Source organism: Salmo trutta, chromosome 3 (assembly GCF_901001165.1).
Source record: "Salmo trutta chromosome 3, fSalTru1.1, whole genome shotgun sequence".
Taxonomy (NCBI): Eukaryota; Metazoa; Chordata; class Actinopteri; order Salmoniformes; family Salmonidae; genus Salmo; species Salmo trutta.
In genome coordinates this window covers 56,625,956-56,648,264 of record NC_042959.1, presented here as the reverse complement: position 1 = coordinate 56,648,264, position 22,309 = coordinate 56,625,956, and the positions used below count along the sequence as shown (strand labels likewise).

Below are 22,309 nucleotides of genomic sequence, written 5' to 3'. Positions count from 1 at the left end.
AGAAAACCTCCAAATGACCCAATTATGTGTAAACTACTGTCTTGTATTTCTTTCATTATTTAACTGCCTTGGTTTTAGTGAGAGCAGACAGAGGAGTTGGGCTGTACCTGCAGCACCACATATTAGTACCGAATTCTCTGGACAGTGCGTCAATGGAGAAGTTGAGCTTGTCGAATGTTTGCCCAAAGTTTTGTGGAGGAAGAATCAGAATTAGTTGGTTAACATAGATAATTAAGATGTCTTATCTGCATAATATGCTTATGTGATGTACTTGTTATTAGAATGTATCCCTTCAGACTCTGGTGTTGGAAGTTGCACTTCTTCCCTCAGCTGGGGCTCAGTCACCTGGGGCCCAGAGAGGGGAGAGGTTAGGCTTCTCTTTCACATGTCCCTGGTGCTATGCAGAATATCAGAAAGAGAAGAGGACAGGAGAGAACATTGTCTTCATATGTGAATGTGTCTACCTATTCTTAAACCATGTGAAGGGATGGCGTGATTAATGGGGAATCAATTACTTGTCTCCACAATGTCTGTGCGCCAGTCACTCCCTCCTTTGGCATTGGGGGATGTGTGTGGTAGTGTCTGGAACCATTGCATGTCATCTCTGATGTCGCACTTATCCTGGGTTAGTGTCTGACCTTGAGGCTCACTACCCTCAGTGAGCTTGTCCATGAGTGGGGTCAGGAAGGGGTTTTACTTGAGATGGGAGTATCTGGAGTTGATTTATGCCATTGGATGAGTTGGTGTTTTTGTGCTATGAAGTACCAGGAACGAGATTGGAACCTCGTCTTAGGGTCCAAACTGAAGAATAATTTATAGCGAATACTATTTGGCTACGGGATACTCCTTTCTCATTTAAAAACTCTCACTTTGTGACCCATTCAAAACATCTGTGGTTTGTTATGTCAACTAGGGGGTGGATCTTGGCTATAAAATACCTTTGTACTTTTGTCTCCCGGCTTTTCAACAAATCATCAGAGACGGTGATTTGTCGACCAGCCATTGCTATTGCAAAGCTCTCACTATTAAAGATTTAGTTTAAGTATAACTCTGACTTGTGTGATAAGTTTGTCTCCCCTCATTTGATAATAAAGAAATGAACCACCAGAGTTCCCTTCCACTGGGATCTCCTCTCTGCACCAGGACTTCATGACTGACTTGAAAAGCAACCAAGCAAACATCATTGTAATCAGAAAAGTACAGTCGTGGCCAAAAGTTTTGAGAATGACACAAATATTAATTTTCAAAGTCTGCTGCCTCAGTTTGTATGATGGCAATTTGCATATACTCCACAATGTTATGAAGAGTGATCAGATGAATTACAATTAATTGCAAAGTCCCTCTTTGCCATGCAAATGAACTGAATCCCCCCAAAAAATTTCCACCGCATTTCAGCCCTGCCACAAAAGGACCAGCTGACATCATGTCAGTGATTCTCTCGTTAACACAGGTGTGACACAGGTTGACGAGGACAAGGCTGGAGATCACTCTGTCATGCTGATTGAGTTCGAATAACAGACTGGAAGCTTCAAAAGGAGGGTGGTGCTTGGAATCATTGTTCTTCCTCTGTCAATCATGGTTAACTGCAAGGAAACACGTGCCGTCATCATTGCTTTGCACGAAAAGGGCTTCACAGGCAAGGATATTGCTGCCAGTAAGATTGCACCTAAATCAACCATTTATCGGATCATCAAGAACTTCAAGGAGAGTGGTTCAATTGTTGTGAAGAAGACTTCAGGGGGCCCAAGAAAGTCCAGCAAGCGCCAGGACCGTCTCCTAAAGTTGATTCAGCTGCAGGATCGGGGCACCACCAGTACAGAGCTTGCTCAGGAATGGCAGCAGGCAGGTGTGAGTGCATCTGCAGGCGAAGACTTTTGGAGGATGGCCTGGTGTCAAGAAGGGCAGCAAAGAAGCCCCTTCTCTCCAGGAAAAACATCACGGGCAGACTGATATTCTGCAAAAGGTACAGGGATTGGACTGCTGAGGACTGGGGTAAAGTCATTTTCTCTGATGAATCCCCTTTCCGATTGTTTGGGGCATCTGGAAAAAAAGCTTGTCCGAAGAAGAAAAGGTGAGCGCTACCATCAGTCCTGTGTCATGCCAACAGTAAAGCATCCTGAGACCATTCATGTGTGGGGTTGCTTCTCAGACAAGGGAGTGGGCTCACTCACAATTTTGCCTAAGAACACAGCCATGAATAAAGAATGGTACCAACACATCCTCCGAGAGCAACTTCTCCCAACCATCCAGAAACAGTTTGGTGACGAAAAATGCCTTTTCCAGCATGATGGAGCACCTTGCCATAAGGCAAAAGTGATAACTAAGTGGCTCGGGGAACAAAACATAGATATTTTGGGTCCACGGCCAGGAAACTCCCCAGACCTTAATCCCATTGAGAATTGTGGTCAATCCTCAAGAGGCGGGTAGACAAACAAAAACCCCAAAATTCTGACAAACTCCAAGCATTGATTATGCAAGAATGGGCTGCCATCAGTCAGGATGTGGCCCAGAAGTTAATTGACAGCATGCCAGGGCGTCATTCTCAAAACTTTTGGCCACGACTGTATATCATCCCACTTGACTAAAACACCTGGACTACCAATGAAGTTGAACCCCTACCTCTGATGATGTCACAGAGGAAGTGGAATTTCATGGACACACACAGGATGGGGCTTTGATGGCATCCATGCAGTCCTGCCACTTGACCTCAAACCACTCCCGACAGCACTCTATCCCCTGTTCCACCACATCTGTCCCACAACGCAGAAAAACAGACGGTGAGTAATGTCAGTACATTCACAACTAATTATCGACCAATAACAATAACAACCAACTTCAATCTGCTGAATAGGTTTTTAAACGCAAACCAATACTCAGTCACATCGCATCATCGTCTTTGCTGCATACAAATCCTGGGTGCTGTTGCCGGCAGCAACAGGGTCCTGTTCCATGAAGTCATAGCCATACCTCCCCATGACCTCATATCTGATGTTCTGAAACTTCCTGCTCACACTCTTAGCCTCCTCCTGGAACTCCCCATTATCCTCCTGACCCAGTAATGACATGAAGGAAACATTGGGGCATATCCTTGAAATATCAGTCGATAATGTGAAACAAACCTACTGAACCGATACAATAGTGAACTGTATCGCACTAGTGGATCCTCAGACTGTGTCACGACACCGACGGATGGTGGCGCCCCTCCTCGACCGGGCGGCGCTCGGCGGTCGTCGTCGCCGGCCTACTAGCTGCCATCGATCCTTTGTTTCACTTTCTGTTGGTTAGGTCTAGGTAGACACGCACCTGTTTTGGTTTAGTTATTAGTAGGGGGGCTTATTTAGTCTAGCAAGTTATGTCTGTGTTTGTGCGTGATTATTTTCGTCAGGTTGTACGTCTGGGGAACAGGTGTTTTTTTCCATCTGCCTGTGGGTTTTGTGGCAGTGTGTTTTTGGGCTGCGTCCCTACGCTGTGTTTGGGCTGTTAAATGGGTATTTGTTTTACCTTGCCCTGCCCTACCTGTTTTTGGCAAGTTTGGATTATTTATTAAAGACGAGTGTTCACGGACTTGTGTCTCCTGCGCCTGACTTCAACCCTCCTGCTTCCTTGAGCACTCTGACAGGCTGCTCTCAGGGCAGGTCTGCCGGTTATGACTAGCATTAGTGACCTTTCGTAGCAGGTTTGGAGAACTTACGCAGCAGGCTAGGATAATTAACGTGGCAGGTTAGGATAATTAGGTTTAGGAAAAGGGTTAGGGTTAGCCAAAATTCACACCGCAAATATATCTAGCTAGAACCAGGCCTGCCCTGAGAACAGTCTTGGTTTCCACTAATGCTATTCTGGCAATAGTGATCCACTGAACATGATAATGTGCAACTTACCACAATACCCTGCACCACCTCCATGAAGGGCTCCATCACCACCCTCCACATGACCTTGCTGTGTTTGATCTGGAGTTCGATGTTGCACCCCATAGAGAAGGCCACATCCTGTACATTACGGTGGATGGGCCTGACAGGATGAGAGAACAGGGTATCAGAGGATTGCCGGTTTGCACCACAGCGATGCCATACTGCAAGCAAGCTATTTGGCAAGTATCAAGGCAATACATTTTTTCCAGAGCTATTTTCAGTTTACCTCTATACAGGCCGTAGAGGACAAACAGCATGATGTACGCCCTGCCACGGTAGCTGAGCATGCTGGGAAAGATCAGAGGGACCGAGCAGCGAAAGTAGGAGGAAAATGCCCCACCCAGAATACATACAGCTGAAAAAATACACACAGAGCATGACTAATATGTTTTCAATTTGTTTACTTTACTGATTGACTCCAAACAGTGTTCAATTGCAGTACCACAATCTACTCACCAGCAAAAGCATATCCTGCTAAGAGCCTGTTTACAGTGGTCATTGTGACATTGTGGAAGAGACCCAGAAATAAACCTGGAGGGGAGAATTCACATTGAGTTGGCCAAATTATAAACCGAAACATTGTAGCATTGTGAAATCAATCAACCCTACCTGCACCATATAATGCTCCCAGGAAGAAATGAGCAACTGGGAACTCCTGTGACTGACTAAAGGGAAACCGGTGGGCAAAATCTGGCAGAACCCACCTAATGAACCTCTCCACGGCTGTGACAAAACACACACACACGGTAAGTATAGTACATTGAAGTTGTCTATCAAATTGATCCTCAGTGGCACAAACACCAACTCATTATCTGGAATCTACTAACTGGAATGTGGTGCTTTTTTTTGTCTTCTGAGTTCACTCAATTTAACCATCGTCACTGCCATTAAATCATTTTGAATCCACTCGTTTATAAGCAGGAAAAGGGAATAATTCCAGAAGAAAGAAGAATAACTCCATCTTGGTGACCTCATAATGCAACTTAGTTCTGTGGAGGCCTGAAACAATAACAATTCCCTAGTGACAGAATTAGAAATAAGAAAACAAATCTTATGTCTACGGGGACAGCATAGCATACATGGTCTTCGGCAAAGGTTCGTGCAAAGTGGGCAAGCCGCGATGGAGCGTGGGCTCGTGCATAGTTTGGGTGGGTTTTTGTTTGGCCTATTCCTCGCCCCTGTGTACGGAATGACTGCACTATTCGTACAGAACCAAGGACTGTGGTATTGCGTGTATACCACGATCGCCATAGCTTTCCTCTCAGCATTTGGCACGGGCCTCTCCATCCGCGTGCGAGCGAATGTTGTGCTCATGATGCCAATGCTGTGTTCAAGTGAGTAGCCTACATATGAAGATTGTTTTAACCATACCACAAAAAATTTTATATGTGCTGTGTGTTGAAATGCACCCAGTTACACAGTCAAATCAACACTTTGGCAACATTTAGACAGTCCAATTCTGATCTTTGTACACCCACTATTTTGTCTTTTTACCAATCACATTAGCTCTGGAAAATATCTAATGTGATTTGTCAAAATACCAATTAGTGTGAAAAAATATCAGAATTGGGCTGCCTGTCTAAACGCAGCCTTTCAAACAGAGAGAGACTGTTTCCCAGGCTGGTGTAGGCACTTACAGTAGAAAGGAAAGACCACCATTTTGTACAAAACAGGTGGAGGTGCGTCCTTGTCATAGCCTACTTGCAATCAATTAGAGCACACAAACAATTCATTCAAGTGGACCAATAAGCTCACAGTTCCAAAATCACATGGTTACCATGGTGTTATGCTACTGATGATTTGTCTTCCACAGATTGTTTGTTTACATTTCTTCCATTGTGGCTAGATGGAGTAGGCCTACTGCTCAATCTAGTGGTAGGGACGGGGACAACAATTGTTGACAACTTGCATTGTAGCTAAGCCTAACCCTAATCCTTTTCCTAACCTTTACCTCATTCTCCTAACCTGTTACATTAATTCACCTAACCTGCCATGTTAGTTATCTTAGCCTGCTATGTAAACATACCATCTGTGGCGACAAATCATCAGTATTACCACACCGGGAATGAACCTTTGTTTGGTTGTTGTCCGCCAGAATACCCCACAGAATACCCCTCCAACCTGTTAACATTTTTCCCTGCTTTGAAAAGAAACATTTACTAAAAATAAAACACTATGTATGCTATCTTTCATATAGGAGTCGTGAGCAAGTGGCGATGCCTCCACGTTTACAAGTAGCTCACCCACTGGCTCAATCTCTTTAGGACAGTCAGTTTGGAGATGCCAGAAGGGCTAGTCCATATTCTTTCTAGTGGGCCTGTCTAACTTTTTTTGTGCAAAATTATCATGATCTGGCTTATAATGAGAGCCTCAAAGGGAAAAAATGGGCCGTTGTGGGGGCCTCGAGGGGGGAAAAATGGGCTAGTGTGTTAGAAATGCCAGGACCGATTTCAGGTCCCAGTCCGCCCCTGAGTTGACAAAAGCAGTGCAGAGGTAGAAGATGTGTAGGTAACTGCTGTTTGACTTGACAGGAAAATAAACTCAAGTTTTTAATCTTGGTGCTGAGCTAGTGTGTTAATTAGTGCTATCTAACTGCTGTAGGCTATGGCATGTGTTTGTTCTAGAATGTTATGTATGTCCCTTATCGATGGGTGAATAAAGCTAAAGCAGCCAAGGTGATAATGGAGTTGTTTTTGCTTAGCCAAAGAACCCGACCAGACGTTCATTCAGTGGTTAAAGTTTTCCATTACGTCTAAGAGGTCGTTTTTTGAGATCAGTGTAGATCCTCAAACTTGAATATGGATTCATATGGATCATTTCAAATTCATTTATTTTAATAAATTAGGGCAGATACAAATTAACAGTTGAAACAGTTATTCAATGCAATGCATCGTAGTTAAGCCAATTTTCAATGCTATTTGTGATCCAGTTTGCTGATTTCCCATGGCAAGCCATCATTATTGGTTCTTGGCCCCCCCTTGGCCACCCGAGGAAAAAAAAATCGGAGAAACGCCCCTGAGTGGAAGGAATGACCTACAATGCATTACTCAGTAGACCAACTTGTTCTGGGTACCACTAATAAACCTTCTTATGAATTTCCTCACAGTGAAGGGCAAGAACTTCCTCCTGTTCTTCATCTTCTCCATGTTGGTCCAGGGCCCCATGACCAACACCCTGGAAAACTTTGACCGTGCAGCGGACAGCGTGGTGTGTGGGGCCGAACTTGCCATGAACCAGACCCAGCAGGTACGTCTGTGGGCCATGCTTATTCTAGCGCTGTCATTATTTGAAGACACTGTTAGTACAGTTACTGTATCTAACAATTTAACTCACCAAATGAAGCCTTTCATTGATTTCTGTTCCCTTTGCCCCGTTACAGCTCGTTCCCTGAGAAACTTGTTACACTTCCTGGTCGGCATTGGCGAGGTGTGTAATGACAAACTTGGCACCCCCTGTAAGAAGTGTAACAAGCTGTTTGATGATGCCCGTGATGACTACATGGAGCTCCTGTCTGCGTTCAACTTCCTTTGTCACATTGTGGATGGGTTCCGCCCCCTCTGTGGTCTCGCTCGAGGTTGGTTGACATGTTGTTCCATCATACAGTAGAATCACTATCCTCACTCACCCTTACTTCCATCAGCTGTCAGTAGTAGAGGAAGGGTAGCTGTTTGTCATAGTGTCAGATGAATAAATTATTGTCCACAGAGAAGCAGGTTCAAATCGCAAGAGTAGGAACCTGAGAAGCTTTAGCACATATACAGCTGTATCAATAGAGCAAAGGAAATGTGAAAAGGACATCAATCACGGTGGAAGGTGTCTGTTGTTTAAAAATAAGAAAATCTATGGTAGTGTTATAATTAGGTTGTCATATCTGTATTGTCATTGTCGCAGTCTTCGCTCAATGTTTGTCTTATAGAGCCATTATGAAGGACAACTTTGTTAGGGCCTTGCCTCCTAACCATTACATATTTTATCTGAGATGTTTGTTCTCTGTTTTTAAGTCATTCTCAGTTAGCACATTTGGTTCCTTAGCAGTTCTGGGAATGTACTTTTTTGGTTTCCCATTGGTTGTGGAAATGAAGCCATAAGTTTCCTTACCGTTACGGCTTTTGAAAAAGTTCTGAGAACAGAAGTGAAAATTTCACCTGTTCTGGGAACGTACATTTTCAGGTTGCAGGGAGGTTCTGAGAAAGTTTTCCTATCGTTTCCTGGAAGTTTTCCTGGGAGGTTTTATTTACGAACGGAAATTATAGTTTATTTTAAGGTCATTAAATAACGTTCTGAGAACATGTTTCAATAAGACTTTTAATAACACTGCTAGCTTAGGTTTACTGTTTTGAACTCCAAGCATAGATAGGACACATGGAAATGAATTTGCTTAGGCATTAATCATGCAAACACATTTGTTTTTTATTGTGGCATGGTGTCAGTGAGATTCAAACCTATGATCTTCTGCTCTCTCGGAATTAGTCCACTGCTCCATGAGGATGGAGCTAGCATGCCATGTTTGTACATTTTTGTCAATTCAAAGAGATTCTATTTCAAAGGAAACAAGCACTCATTAAGATCAGGTGTGGCCAACACACCTGAAAACACTTAACAAGATAGAGGATAGAGATAGCTTTGTTGATGCTGAGAATGGAAAGTTTATGTTCTTTAAACTTTGTTTTCTTGTGGTTTTTATGGAAAGTTTTATTAATGTTCTGAGAACATTACTTTAAATAGAACCACGAGGAAACCTGCAAAAAATGTTATGCTGAAGTACTGGAATTCACATAGTAGAACCTCATTTCCTAACATTCTCTGAACAGTCTGAGAAAATGATTTTAAATAGAACCATGAGGAAACCTGCAGAAAACATTATGCTGAAGTTCTTGAATTCACATAGAAGAACGTTGTTTCTTAATGTTCTCTGAACATTCGGAGAACATGACTTTAACTAGAAACATTAGGAAACCTGTAGAAAACCTTATGCTGAGGTATTGGAATTCCCACAGAAGAACATTGTTTCTTAACGTTCTGAGAACATTACTTTAAATAGAACCATGAGGAAAGCTGTAGAAAACATTATACTGAAATTACCACTGAAGAACATTGTTTCTTAACGTTCTCTGAACAATTTGAGAACATTACTTTAAATAGAACCATGAAGAAACCTATAGGAAATGTTATGGGAAGGTTGCACGCAAAATAACCATAGGACAACCACGCTCTCACCAAGCTCTTAACAACATATGGTTCTCAGAACATTATGTGCTAGCTGGGTGGTCAGTAGTTTAAAATCTTTTGAAACTCAGTTAAACTGTTCCCTTTTTTTTCACCCGAGCATGTTTTTTCCAATTTTGTTGAAGAATTGCTGACTACAAATATGTTAGCTCATGGAAAAATAGATCACCCATTGTTGTGAGGTTGACATCAGTGTGGAGGTACAGCACCGCCCTCCTCTCTAGCTCTCTGGTAGCTCTGCGGTACTCTGTGTTATTCTTTAGCCTAGGAGGGCAGGGTAACTTAGGAGCCAAGGCCTAGTTAAAACCCTCCAGCCCCACACCGCCCTCAGGTTTCCTCTCACATTTCCCAGGAGGAGCGCAGCCGTGAGTCACCCTCCATCCATCTGCCTCCCCCTTCCATCCATCTGCCTGCCCTGTTTTCTTTTCAAATGAATTATTGTTTCATATCCACCGCTGCTCTCGGGCCAGCCAGGAGCCAGCCGGGCACTGGTGACTTTTTAATCCAAACATGACCCGAGGGCCAGAGACAGGAGGAAAAGAAAGAAGAGAAAGAAAAGATGAAACACACTTCCTGGTCCTTGGGAGATCTAGAATGCTGCTCTCAGCATAAATTGAATGGTGGCATTTCACTTTCTAAACTATGGGTCATAAATCCTATATAATGCTGTCTTATAAACCTGACATGACACTTGGGTTTACTTTTAATGACCATTCACAATGGTTTTATGAGACAATGAATAGAGCCTGTCATGCAGAGATGCATTTGTCACGCAAATTAGCTAGAGGTTATGTCATTTGTAGGTATGAGGACAGTAATTATCAATACATTCCTCTCATGTCAGTTGGTCAGCTGTTTTGCATCATCCCTTCTTACATTGTTGGCCACATAAAGACAAAGATTGCTGCCCGTAAGTAAAGTGCAGAGGTACAAAAACCTTGCCCTTATAATAGTTTCTACTACTTCTCTATTCCAAGGTAGAACATTCTTCAATTCCATAATTCTACTGTAACTCCTTTTTGATGGCCATTCTAAACAGTCACAAATGCACAGTGGCACATTCTTGAAGTGCCTCTTTGCTCTCTTTTAGCAACCATAGCAGCTTTCGAGAAGATGAAGAAGGAGTTTGAGTTCAACATATCGGCCTCTATGCACTTTGACATGAATGTGAACAGCAGTCAGTCGCTCTAACAGGTGTCACAGGATATGATGGAGGAAGTGTCGGTGGAGCTGGGATGTTTCCAGGAAGTGATGGGGCTAATAGCCTACATAGGCCTCTTCCTTCTGCTGCTAATATACCTACGGTGAGTCTATATTCATTCACATGGGTCATGCAAACAAGGTTTGACAAGGAGCGGTATACTCTATAGCAGGGTTTCCCCTGATTTTGGGAAACCCTGCTCTATTGTGTGTGTGTGTGTGTGTGTGTGTGTGTGTGTGTGTGTGTGTGTGTGTGTGTGTGTGTGTGTGTGTGTGTGTGTGTGTGTGTGTGTGTGTGTGTGTGTGTGTGTGTGTGTGTGTTTGTTTAAAGGGCTGTCCTGTACAAACACAAGTACCTGCACCAGAATGACTTTGACAACACTTACATCACAGAGCAGTTTGAGGAGCCCAACGAGAGATTGGCTAGAGGGAAAACCCCCTGTCTAACCGCTCAGCCAGAGAGAGGCCCGCACCTACATCAGACCATGTGAGTGGAGCAGGAAGAATGCACAGGAAAGAGGAGAAGAAAAGATAAATGGATTGTAGGGGGGGAGCAGTGTGGGTGTTGATAGAAAAGGTAGAAAAGGATATAGAGAAATTCGAAAATGAGAGAGAACAACAACAAAAACATCTAGAAAGGTGAAAAGAGAAAGTCAGTGTAACATTGATGTCATGGCAGTGAAAACACCCACCTAACCTCCCCTCCCACACACCCATCTCTGTCCTCTAATCTCAGTGTACCTGACGGCCAGGGAGCGGTGGACAGCTGCCCTCAGCGCAGTGTCCATTCTCAGGCACATAGCCATGGGATGCCTGGGGTGGCGCTGGACCTGGTGGTCTTCTGGATGTTTGACCTGGTTCACCACCAAGCCCAGGGGGACATCGTGGCCAGAGGTGAGACAGTTGGGCTACAGGGAAATAGATTATGTCCAGTTCAGTTCAGTTCAAGGTTATTTACTGTAATAAATACATTTAAATCTTACTAGCCACCCCACCCATCAGTGTACTCACAGGTGCATGGTTAAAAGCAGGAATAGATGAGCGGTATAATATCTGCATTCGTTATTGCTTCCAAAAAGTATATTTACCTGAATGAAACCAGAAACACTGGTAACAAACCGAGTCTCAAAACATGTTTGTACAGCTATTTTGTTTGTACACATTTTGTTTGGGCTGTTATTTTGGACTTAGTTATTTTAGACATAACAGTTTATTTTATGAGAGAAAGTGGTTGTTCGGTGTGATGAATAACCTTGCCTGAAACCTGAAGTCTATCAGTTTACTCCATTCTATTCAGTCCAATAAAGGAATTAAACTGGACATCAGTTTCCAATTAAATACTATAGTACAGATTATTCTAATGAACTTGTACATCAAACCATATTTGGAACAAACAACATCATCCAAGACATTGTGTTCTCTCTTTGTGCTCTCTTTAGCACCCATCATATTGGCAGTGGAAGTAAATAGCACAGGCAATGCCTCGGACATCTTCAAGGACATAGTAGCTGCCTTTGCCATTCTGCAGAAGGGCAGCATCACTGTTCTCAGCAAGAAGTGTCTGATGAAGCCTTCAGACCCAGACCACTCAGGATACATGCTCATACATAGGTAACACCTAGACTAGTAGTATTTAGTATTTACTAGGATCCCCAAGGCCAAGGCAGCAGCTACTCTACCTGGGGTCCAAACAGGAATAAAACAATTACTTGAAAACAAAACAACAGCCTACATTATAAATACAATAATACAATACATTATTACATTATTACTCGTATTACAAATGTAGAATATAACATTTACAATACTGCATTAAGTAAGGGATAATCAACGAGGGGCTATGCATTCTATGGAAAATAATGAACGACGTGAAAGGTGTGTTCCACCAAGCGTTGGTGGAGTGGAACTGACCGTCCATGGAGTTACATTATTTTCCAGAGAATGCATAGAGCCACAAGTTGACTTCTATACCATGGCTATAATTTAACACATTTGTCTCTAGAAATATGTTCATTTGTTTGTATAAATGTGTTCAACATCCATTAAAGTACCTAGCAAGTTTACTACATAGTGTCCATGGTAACCAAACAAACAGACTTGCTAGTTTATCTAACCAAATCATCAGTCCTAGTTTGCTGTTATGAAAATCAAATTCAACAACACCAATACTGTGTTCAATTCGACTTTTGCTTTTAAAAGCAGCTCAAACAAAACATGTAAAAATTAAATATAGCCAACAGTATGGCTGTCAAATTAAAACCATTCTAACAATATTTCTGATTGTCTTCTCAACTCACCATCACATACTTTTAATGTGGGACAGTCAATTGCAAATTAGTCTGACAATATTGTCTCTTATCTCACCACCACTAATGAGATGGGTGAGTTTGATGCATGTCGCATCGGAGCTTCTCAAAGTCAGGGGGCGTGGTCGACCTGGATCGATATTTAGTTTTAATGCAGAAGAGAGTACTGAATCCAGCTTCACACAGATATAAACTGGCGAAGGGCAGCCTACCATAATTTTTATGGTGCTTTCAAGACAACTGGGAACTCTGAAGATCAAATCATGACAACAGTGATCTTTAGGACGCAAAGTCAAAGCTCTAGAACGAGGCCCGACTTCCTGAGTTGGAATTCCGTGTTGGATGACCGTTCAAAACTATTTTTCCCAGTTGTAGCTAATTTCTTTCCGAGTTTCCAGTTGCCGTGAGCGCACGGAAGTCGGAGATTTCCGAGGTCCCAGTTCCAAGTTCCCAGTTGTTTTGAATGCGGCATTAATGCTCAGAGAGAGACAGCAGGGTATTGCCTTTGAGTTTAAGGACCAAAACTCCTCCGTAGTGACCCGTGAATGCATTGTCTGCAGTATTCGGTCACATGACAGCTAGATCAGCTGTTCAATTTCACTTACCGGCATGTCAACTGAGCCAGGATCACAGTCAAACGGATTGGGAAGTAGGTCCGTCCCAAAGTGCTCATCCAAGCGTTGGAGGTGAGCAGTTATCACTCGTGTGGGACACTTCTGTTATTTACTTTTCATTACACAAAAAGTCAACCAAGTAGGTTTTTTTTTTAGCATCCATTGTGAATGACAACAGTTCCTCTCTCAATGCATTTTTTTTCTCCAACACTCCCCCTTGATAACCACCAATCCTCAATGTGAAACATTGCCATGTTCTGATCACATATCTCCACATAGTTTTGCGAACAGGTGTGTGCGCAGTGGATGTGGTTTGATGTAGTTAACAGTCGAAGTTACCTGCTGCAGTATATCTCAGAATTCTGTGCTCAGCTCTTTTGCCGCCAGTTGTTCTCAGTGTACCATACAATGCGTCCATATTGCAGAGGGAGACACATTCATAACTAGAGTACAGAGGCCTGCCCCCCATCCCGTGATAGATGGAGCCATATCTGTGCAAATGTCCAACATTCGATCCCACATGGAATCTGTTTGTCGTCAATATAGCCACGCAGCACACTCAACATTCCATATGCCGTTTCATACTTGGAAATCGTGAGACAGAACAATATGTCCTTATGAATAGCATCCCCCGACATGTATAGCAAACAAAAATCAATGCATAGGCATCTCGGCCATAACAGCTGTCGTCCATTTGGATAGCATAAGCTTGGAAGTTTTTGAGTCAGTCAGAGTTTCCTCTTGATTGTGAGCAATAGCATAAATTATTTGTTTAACAGTGTTATCTGACAAAGGTATGTGAGTTTCTGTGCCTCTGCCTCCCAACACATTGTTTTCACCATATTAATTGCAGCCGGTAATATCAAAGTCTCTGCAATAGTGTATGGTTTCATAGCGTAGTGGGCCTAGCCATTCACCGTGGGAATGATTCAAGTGCAACGGTCAAGTGTTGCCTTTTCCCATGATCTAAGAGCGCTCTCTGGTTTAATAATTTATATATAAAGGTATATATTTAGATTTTGGGGGGATTTTGGAAATTCTCCCGCAACCCCATTTTCATATCAGGCGACCTCCCACATGGGGTCGCGAACCCTAGTTTGGGAACCACTGGTTTGGCGATGTAACGGCTGTCTTCAGAAATGAACCAAGGCACAGCAGGTATGTGAATACTCATATTTAATTAAAAAAAAAGAGTAAAGCATCCACAGGAAACAATAACACGACAGCAACAGTTTGCAGGCTAACAAACGCAGTGCAAAACAACCACCCACAACCCCAAAGAAAAACACACACCTATATAGGACTTCCAATCAAAGGCAACTCAACACACCTGCCTTCAATTGGAAGTTCCAATCAACAATACAAACATTCCCATACACAAAACTGTCACGTCCTGACCCCAAAACTAAAACAATAGCTCCATCTGCTGGTCAGGACGTGACAGTACCCCCCCCTCAAGGTGCAGACCCCGGAATGCACCTACCAACAGAAAACACCAACAAAAAACCCATAAACAATAACCCCTAAACAATAAGGGAGGGTGGCTGCCGTCACCGACGGCACTGTTCTACACCCTCCCTCCCCAACCCACCTATCCTGGAGGTGGCTCCGGTGCAGGACGTGGACCTCGCTCCACCTTCGGCGTCGCCCACTTTGGTGGCGCCGATAGCTGCGCCGGGCAGACGGGCCACTCGGGCTGACCCTGGCAGACGGACCACTCGGGCTGGGTCGGAAGACATGCGGGCCACTCGGGCTGGGCCGGAGGGCAGGAGGGCCACTCGGGCTGGGCCGGAGGGCAGGAGGGCCACTCGGGCTGGGCAGGAGGGCCACTCGGGCTGGGCCGGCGGGCAGGAGGGCCACTCGGGCTGGGCCGGAGGGCAGGAGGGCCACTCGGGCTGGGCCGGAGGGCAGGAGGGCCACTCGGGCTGGGCCGGAGGGCAGGAGGGCCACTCGGGTTGGGCCGGAGGACAGGAGGGCCACTCGGGCTGGGCCGGAGGGCAGGAGGGCCACTCGGGCCGGAGGGCAGGAGGGCCACTCGGGCTGGGCCGGAGGGCAGGAGGGCCACTCGGGCTGGGCAGGAGGGCCACTCGGGTTGGGCCGGAGGACAGGAGGGCCACTCGGGCTGGGCCGGAGGGTAGGAGGGCCACTCGGGCTGGGCCGGAGGGCAGGAGGGCCACTCGGGCTGGGCCGGAGGGCAGGAGGGCCACTCGGGCTGGGCCGGAGGGCAGGAGGGCCACTCGGGCTGGACCGGAGGACAGGCGGACCACTCTGGCAGATCCTGACAGGCAGGGCACCCTGGCAGATCAGGGCAGGCGGGCACCTCTGGCAGAACCGGGCAGTCTGGCCACCCTGGCAGAACCGGGCAGTCGGGCCACTCTGGCAGAACCGGGAAGTCGGGCCACTCTGGCAGAACCGGGCAGTCGGGCCACTCTGGCAGAACCGGGCAGTCGGGCCACTCTGGCAGAACCGGGCAGTCGGGCCACTCTGGCAGAACCGGGCAGTCGGGCCACTCTGGCAGAACCGGGCAGTCGGGCCACTCTGGCAGTTCCGGGCAGTCGGGCCAATCTGGCAGCTTCTGACTAGCGGGCGGCTCTGGTCGGCTCCTGACTAGCGGGCGGCTCTGGCGACTCCTGACTGGCGGGCGGCTCTGGCGACTCCTGACTGGCGGGCGGCTCTGGCGACTCCTGACTGGCGGGCGGCTCTGGCGACTGTTGACTGGCGGGCGGCTCTGGCGACTGTTGACTGGCGGGCGGCTCTGGCGACTGTTGACTGGCGGGCAGCTCTGGCGACTGTTGACTGGCGGGCAGCTCTGGTGACTGTTGACTGGCGGCCAGCTCTGGTGACTGTTGACTGGCGGGCAGCTCTGGTGACTGTTGACTGGCGGGCAGCTCTGGCGACTTACGCCTGGTGAGGCTCGGCTGACGCACTAGACTCCTGATGCGTGGGGCTGGTACTGGACATGCCAGCCTGGAGACACGCACCTCCATGCTAGTGCGTCTAGCGGGAAACACCGGACCGAAAGGGCGCACTGGCGGTCTTGAGTGCAGGGTTGGCTTCACCCCTTCCGGCTCGATGCTCACCTTGCCCTGGCACCTGCGGGGCGCTGGTACCGGGCGGACTGGGCTGTGCGTCCGTATAGGCGAGATGGTGCGTACCTCAGCGTAACATGGCGCCCTCCACCTCATACGCACCTCCCTGTAGTCACGGGTAGCTGGCTTACGGCTCTTCCCTGGCCTGGCCAAGCTACCCGTGTGCCCCCCCCAAAAAAAATCTTGGGGCTGCCTCTCGGGTTTCCTACCGTGTTCCAGCATAACATTCCCGATGGTTCCTCTGTCCAGCTGCCTCCACTCTCCTGAGTGCCTCCACAAGTTCCCATGGGAGGCGATCCCTTCCGGCCAGGATCTCTTCCCAGGTGTAGGCTCCCTTGCCGTCCAGGACGTCCTCCCATGTCCATTCCTCCCTTTTTTCTCCTGTGGCTTCCTCCTCTTCTGCTGCTTGGTCCTTTGGTGGGTGGTTCTGTAACGGCTGTCTTCAGAAATGAACCAAGGCGCAGCAGGTATGTGAATACTCATATTTAATTCAAAAAAAGAGTAAAGCATCCACAGGAAACGACAGCAACAGTTTGCAGGCTAACAAACGCAGTGCAAAACAACCACCCACAACCCCAAAGAAAAACACACACCTATATAGGACTTCCAATCAAAGGCAACTCAACACACCTGCCTTCAATTGGAAGTCCCAATCAACAATACAAACATTCCCATACACAAAACTGCCACGTCCTGACCCCAAAACTAAAACAATAGCTCCATCTGCTGGTCAGGACGTGACAGGCGAATGATTTGTTCCAAGTACAATGCATTTAGGTTTTGATATATTTAGGACTAGCTTATTACTAGCCACCAATTCTAAAACTAACTTCAGATCTTTATGTGTTGCAGTGATTTCACTTGCTGTGGTAGTTGACGTGTATAATGTTGAGTCATCAGCGTACATGGACGCACTGGCTTTACTAAGGCTAGAGGTAGGATATTAGTAAAAATAGAAAAAAGTAAGGGGCCAAGACAGCTACCTTGAGGTATGCCTAAATCTACTTGGTTTAAGTTAGAGAGGCATCCATTAAATAACACCCTCTGCATTCTGCTAGACAGGTAACTCTCGATCTACAATATGGCAGAGGATGTAAACCCATAAAACATAGTTTTTTTCAGAAGCAGACTATGATCGATAATGTCAATAGCTGCACTGAAGTCTAACAAAACATCTCCCACAATCTTCTTATTATCGATTTCTTTCAGCCAATCATCAGCCATTTGTGTCAGTGGTTGTTGAGTGCCCTTCCCTATAAGCGTGCTGAACGTCAGCTGTTAATTTGTTTACTGTGAAATAGCATTGTATCTGATCAAACACAATTTTTTCCCCAAAGGTTTACTAAGGGTCGGTAGCAGGATTGGTTGGCTGTTTGAAATAGTAAAGGGTGCTTTGCTATTCTTAGGTAGCGGAATGACTTTTGCTTCCCTCCAGGTCTGAGTACACACACTTTCCTGTAGGCTTAGACTGAAGAGATGGCAAATAGGAGTGGCAATATAGTCCACAACCATTTTACTGAGTTACAGTTCATATAAGGAAATCAGTCAATTGAAATAAATTCATTAGGCCCTAATCTATGGATTTCACATGACTGGGCAGGGGTGCAGCCATGGATGGGTCTGGGAGGGCATAGGCCCACCTATTTGGGAGCCAGGCCCACCCACTAGGGATCCAAGCCCAGCCAATCAAAATACGTTTTTCCCCACAAAGGGGATTTATTACAGGCAGAAATACTCCTCAGTTTCATCAGCTGTCCGGGTGACTGATCTCAGAAAATTCCGCAGGTGAAGAAGTCGGATGTGGAAGTCTTAGACTGGCGTGGTTACATGTGGTCTGCGGTTGTGAGGCCGGTTGGATGTACTGCCAAATTCACTAAAACAACGTTGGAGGTGGCTTATGGTAGAGAAATGAACATTAAATTCTCTGGCAACAGCTCTGGGGAACATTCCTGCAGTCAGCATTTCAATTGAATGCTCCCTCAAAACTTGAGACATCTGTGGCATTGTGTTGTGTGACAAAACTGCACATTTTAGAGTGGCCTGTTATTGTGCCCAGCACAAGATGCACCTGTGTAATGATCATGCTGTTTAATCAGCTTCTTGATATGCCACACCTGTCAGGATGGTGGATTATCTTGCAGGAGGAGAAATGCTCACTAGCTGGGATGTAAACACATTTGTGCATAAAATGTGAGAGAAAAAAGCTTTTTGTGTGTGTGGAAAATTTCTGAGATCTTTTGTTTCAGCTCATTAAACATGGCACAAACACTTTACGTATTGCGTTTTTATTTTTGTTCAGTAAATATATTTTGAGTGGACTTTTAACATTAAAATATCTGGTAGAACTTGCCCCTAAGATTAACATACAGGTAACTGCCAAAATAATGGAAACACTTGAGTAAATGGGGGATACAAAGTATATTGAAAGCAGATGCTTCCACACAGGTGTGGTTCCTGAGTTAATTAAGCAATTAACATCCCATCATGCTTAGGGTGATGTATAAAATTATTTGGGCCATTATTTTTGCTACCATGGCTATGCTCCCATAGGATGACAATGCTCCTATCCACAGGGCAATAGTGGTCACTGAATGTTTTGATGATAATGAAAACAATGTTAACCATATGCCATGGACTTCTCAGTCACCAGATCTCAACCCAATTGAACACCTATGGGAGATTCTGGAGCGGTGCCTGAGACCGTGTTTTCTATCATGAACAAAACACCAAATTATGGAATTTCTCGTGGAAGAATGGTGTCTCATCCCTCTGATAGAGCTCCAGACACAACAGTCAATGCCTGGGTGCATTGAAGCTGTTCTGGCTCGTGGTGGCCCAACTCCATATTAAGATGCTTTATGTTGGTGTTTCTTTTATTTTGGCAGTTATCTGTATCTATGCCTTGGCCTAGGGATATGGAGTACATTCTACAGGGCCTCTGTATTTTTTGCTGTTTAACACTGACACCCAGTGGCCAAAATAAGCTGTTTGCTTTGCTTCATCTCTCTTAACACAGGATTCCTCTATGGACTCTCCTTGTTCATTGTGTTCGCTGGAAGCTATGTCGAGCGCTTAAGGAGGCTCGTGTGTGCCAGGTACCACCCGAAACGAGAACGGGTACGTTATGACCCCGTCACAACTCTCTCCTTATCTGTCCAGTTCCAAACCCCCTCCTCTAGCCCTTACCACTTCTGTGTTTGCTGATCTGAGGGAACCAGGTAGGTGTAGTAATAGATAGATACCTTCCCAGTGGACTTAGCTGTTGCTTACACCTATCCATTTCGTTTAGGTCCCGTGTGGCTCAGTTGGTAGAGCATGGTGTTTGCAATATCAGGGTTGTGGGTTCGATTCCCACGGGAGACCAGTACGGAGAAAAAATGTATGAAATGTATGCATTCACTACTGTAAGTCGCTCTGGATAAGAGCGTCTGCTAAATGACGTAAATGTAGATCTGCAAACACTGACGAGTTAGGGGCTGTCAGTTACATAAAAACTACACTGAAATAAAAAGATCCACAGATAGATTTGTTCACAATAGCCACTTCAGGTTGTGGTTTTGGGCAGGCACAATAGAACTTGTTCTGCAGTAGTCTGCTGGTCTGGGAGTCTAGGAGAAAGAGGAATGTGAACCATGCATAGAATTGAAACAATGTCAAGACTTCAGGGGAACAGGCAGGTCAGCACTGCACAGCAATACAGATGTGCTTATCTTGATTCCAGGACAAAAGAACAGACTGAAATGTTGTGCTTAAAAAGTTAATACAGTTTGATCACGTTCTCTTCTTGTCGTGCCAAAGGTAGATAAACTATTAAACCAGATAAAAAAACTATATCCATTTTGTTGTCGATTCTGGTCTTATGTAGTGGCGGTCTTTGTCATTGTTTGTATACTAGTAGTGGCACGGTTAGCATCACACTCAGCCATTATCTATTACAAACTGGTGTGACAGGAAAGGTATTGCATCATTCTAATGGCAGTGTTCATACATGTTGCCAGCAGCTTCAGGTTTAGTGTCACTACATTTTATACTAGACTGTTGGATCAGATGGAATTCCATCCATGTACAGAATGTTGAGCATCAGCACCGGGTCTGTGTACCGTAACGTAGTCTATGTGCACACATAACTCTATGTACAGGTAACTGCCAAAATAAAGGAAACACAAACATAAAGTGTCTTAATAGGGCGTGGGGCCACCACAAGCCACCAGAACAGCTTCAATGCACCTTGGCATAGATTCTACAAGTGTCTGGAACTCTATTGGAGGGATGCAACACCATTCTTCCACGAGAAATTCCATAATTTGGGTTTTTGTTAATGGTGGTGGAAAATGTTGTCTCAAGCCTCGTTCACATTACCCATAAGCACTCCGTTGCGTTGCGCCGGATGTCATGCATTTCAATGGGGACGTCCATAACGGAGTGCAAATGCAATGCCCTCTTGCAGTTGAAGGCTCCGTTGCAGGACGGACGCTGAAAACTTTGACATTTTTCAAACTTTCCGTCATCTTCAGTCCAGCCAGAGTCTGTCGAAGAACAGGAAGTTGCCAGACCACAGAGATAATGTGGTTTTCGGTAATGGCTTTATGGGATAGCTAGCAACTTCCTATAAGTGAATACTATTTTAATAGCAATGTTAAATAATTATATTATATGACTGTTGCCTCCTGTTTTAAGTTTATTGTGATGATAATAACATTTGTTTTTGATGATAATTATTAGGTGGAGGTCGCTAGCCACAATGGTATCTTCAACCTAGCCTAGCTTTTAGCTAGCTGCTCTGCAGTGCCAGCTAGCTTGACTTGCTATAAAGTTGTAGAAACAAGTTGAGGAAAAAGTAACTAAACAAAACATGTTTAATTATCACCTGTAACAATATATTTAACCTGTCTTGAATGAAAAGGTCACATTTGGTAATCTCACAAAATAAATGCAATCTCTGACGAGAAACAAGCTCTCCTCCATCTTGCATTACAAACACTACATTTGTCCGTTCAGTAGTGGGGCAAGACTCCGTGAAGATGACGTACGGTGTAATAAAGTACGTAACAATGTAAACGGGGGGGCGCCGTAACCATGCGCCACTACAGAATCACCCATAAGTGTTCAATTGGTTTGAGAATTGAGATCTGGTGACTGAGACACACACACCCTTTAAACCCCCTATACGGCTTTGAGACCCCTCTTTCATAGTCACTGAGAACTCTTCTTCTAGCCATGGTAGCCAAAATAATGGGCAACTGGGCCTTTTTATACATAACCCTTAGCATGATGGGATGTTAATTGCTTAATTAACTCAGGAACCACACCTGTGTGGAAGCATCTGCTTTCAATATACTTTGTATCCCTAATTTACTCAAGTGTTTCCTTTATTTTGGCAATTACCTGTATATGTCTATTGTCTGCAGATAGGTATTTATTGTCTTGCCCTGGTGACAATCTAATTTCTTTTCTGAGATTGACAATGCATGTTCAGGAAATTCTATAGATTATCTACTGGGCCAGGCTGCAGATGCATTCTATTTGTCCCGCACCTTTTCCATATCCAGACACTTTTAACATAACATAGAGCAGGTAATGGTGTTTCTCGTTCCTCTGTGGGGCAGGAGCGGGTGCAGCTCCTCCACAGGAGGATCCAGTCTCTAGGTAAAGCCCTGATGAGGTCTGTAGCCAGGAATAGGGCAGAAGGAGAGGGACCCAGATTCCTCCAGACACTCACAACCTGGTAAAATGAATGTCAATTTCACCTAAATCTCCCATTCTTGAAGCCATTTCGCATCTTTTCACCATGTTAGTATTTTAACTAGTGCATTTTTTTTGCCCGTGCAAATCCAGAATAGTACATAAAATCTTTCCTTTTTCCTTGTAAAATGAAATGGAGTTTGACCTTACTGTGTGTACAGTGAGGGAGTTGGCCCTGTTAAACTGTTGACTCAGCCTAGAAGGATAAGAATTCAGCTAACACC

At 45.0% G+C, this 22,309-nt stretch overlaps 1 long non-coding RNA gene and 1 pseudogene across 1 annotated transcript; one reads left to right on the top strand and one right to left on the bottom strand.

The window, feature by feature from the left end:
• Positions 1-2,627: 2,627 nt before the first annotated feature.
• On the bottom strand, positions 2,628-4,244 carry LOC115165000 (uncharacterized). Its single transcript, XR_003870043.1, has 3 exons — positions 4,135-4,244; positions 3,879-4,008; positions 2,628-2,750 (listed from the first exon to the last, which is right to left on the bottom strand). It is a non-coding gene; the product is annotated as an uncharacterized LOC115165000 (long non-coding RNA).
• A 784-nt stretch (positions 4,245-5,028) lies between these two features.
• Positions 5,029-22,308, top strand: LOC115165632 (DC-STAMP domain-containing protein 2-like; annotated as a pseudogene).
• The last annotated feature ends 1 nt before the right edge of the window (position 22,309 follows it).